Source organism: Prunus avium, unplaced genomic scaffold (assembly GCF_965620075.1).
Source record: "Prunus avium unplaced genomic scaffold, drPruAviu1.hap1.1 HAP1_SCAFFOLD_31, whole genome shotgun sequence".
NCBI lineage: Eukaryota > Viridiplantae > Streptophyta > Magnoliopsida > Rosales > Rosaceae > Prunus > Prunus avium.
This window is the reverse complement of record NW_028276890.1, coordinates 77,501-80,000: the sequence shown is the minus strand read 5'-3', so window position 1 is coordinate 80,000 and position 2,500 is coordinate 77,501.

Sequence of the window (2,500 nt, the reverse complement as noted above, 5' to 3'; positions counted from 1 at the left end):
ACCTTGGAATTGCTCATCATCCAATGCATTCCGAGAAAGTGAGTGTAGGCGAGGCTAAGGATGGCTTGCCTTGCCTTGCCTTGCATTGGCATGCCATGCCCAAGTTGTGGCCTACACCAAGCCATTCAAGCCATGCGTTGCCTTACCTTGGAATTGCTCATCATCCAATGCATTCCGAGAAAGTGAGTGTAGGCGAGGCTAAGGATGGCTTGCCTCGCCTTGCCTTGGCATGCCGTGCCCATGATGTGGCCTTGACCAAGCCATTCAAGCCATGCGTTGCCTTCGCCTTGGCATGCCGTGGCCTTGCCTCGCCATGCGATGCATTCCGACAAAGTGACGCGAAGCGGAAGCCTATCATGGCGTAAAAATGTCGACAAAATTTTTCGACATTTGAATAATGGGGTTTGACAAGGTTTGAAAAATTCAATACAAATGGTAGGCTTGAATGTCGACAAAGTGACGCGAAGCGGAAGCCTACCACGGCGTAAAAATGTCGACAGATTTTTTCGGACCTTGTCCTGCCATGGGCTGCGCGCAGCATGCCGGCAGCCTGTGCGCAGCGTGCGCACAGCATGTCGGCAGCGTGCGCACAGCATGCCGGCAGCGTGCGCGCACCATGCCGGCAGCCTGTCGACAGAATTTTTCGAAACTTGTCCTGCCATGCGCGCGCGCAGCTTGCGCGCAGCGTGCTGATTCTGTCGACAGTGAGGCTAGCGAAAGTTGTCCTGCCATGGCGTGCGCGCAGCCTGTGCGCGCAGCTTGCGCATCTGTCGACAGTGAGGCTAGCGAAACTTGTCCTGCCATGGCATGCGCGGCGCCTGCGCGCAGCCTGCGCACAACATGCGCGCAGGCTGTGCGCAGCGTGCGCGGAGCTTGCGTGCAGCTTGCGCATCTGTCGACAGTGAGGCTAGCGAAACTTGTCCTGCCATGGCATGCGCGCAGCGTGCGCGCAGTCTGTGCGCAGCATGCGCGCAGCCTGTGCGCAGCATGCGCGCAGCCTGTGCGCGCAGCTTGCGCATCTGTCGACAGTGAGGCTAGCGAAACTTGTCCTGCCATGGCATGCGCGCAGTCTGCGCGCAGTCTGCGCGCAGCATGCGCGCAGCCTGCGCGCAGCATGTGCGCAGCATGCCGGCAGCATGGTTCCAGGTTTTTTCAAATGTCGACAGAATTTTTCAAATCTTGTCAAACCCCGTTTTTATTGAAATTTCCTCGCACAATAAGCTCCCCATAAGTAGTCTATGATTTTTAGGACCTTCTCCAACTTACAAAACTAAAAAATTCCTCCCGGATTTGTTTTAATGATTTTTTCAATTTTACGACTTCTAAAAATAATAAAAAATACTTCCCGACTTCAAAAATTTATGAAACTTTTTCCCATCATAGATTGCATGTTTCTTAGTATCCCTGCAAAAAATCACGTCCAAATACCTTGTATTGAATTATTTAGAGCCCATTATGACTCCTCGCGCATAGGTGATGTCTCTTCCTGTCAAAGGGCTAAATGCATAAAATGCTATATAGGGGGGTGTGTGTTGCCTGCATATGCATGGCAGCCCATGCCTTCCTAGCTGCAGCCCCCTTCCCCCACGCCACACCCATGTCATGTTGCCTCGATATGTTGCCTCGGTATTATGGGTTTGGTGTCGGGGTCGGGGGGCTGCCACCCATGGCGGTGGTGGCCGAATCCGGCCGCCGCCACCACGCCGCCGCCATGGGTGAGGGAGGAAAAAAAAGGCGTGGAAAGTTGCGAAATGGGGTTGTCTAGGCTTTTTTTTGGCATGGGAGAGCATGGAGTGCTAGGAACTCCTTCTCAAATGCACGGGCATGTCGACCACAACCTCATTTCTCAACAACAACCACCCGTGTGGGGTGGCGGTGGGTGGATAGTCGCGGATTGGGGCTTGCCAAGCCAATGTTTTCAAAAAATTTCATCAAAATTAAAAACAAATGTTTTGTTGCCTTCGGATTTGTGGGCGAGCGGCGAGTCGGAGTGGAGCCGGTAAAGTTTAACCTCGGTGTGCACGGTTGTTTTTAGAAACTCAATCCAATGCCGGGGACGTTGAAAGTGACGCTCTTATGAGTTGCAAACCCGCAAGATTTAAAGAACCTTTTCAAAACAATTTCAAACCAACAAGATTTAAAAACAGAAATTTTCATCAAAATGAAAAACAAATGTTTTGTTGCCTTCGGACTAGTGGGCGAGCGGCGAGTCGGAGTGGAGCCGGTAAAGTTTAACCTCGGTGTGCACGGTTGTTTTTAGAAACTCAATCCAATGCCGGGGACGTTGAAAGTGACGCTCTTATGAGTTGCAAACCCACTAGATTTAAAGAACCTTTTCAAAACAATTTCAAACCAACAAAATTAAAAACAAATGTTTCGTTGCAAACAAATTGTGGGCGAGCGGCGAGTCGGAGTGGAGCTGGTAAAGTTTAACCTCGGTGTGCACGGTTGTTTTTAGAAACTCAATCCAATACCGGGGACGTTGAAAGTGACGCTCTTA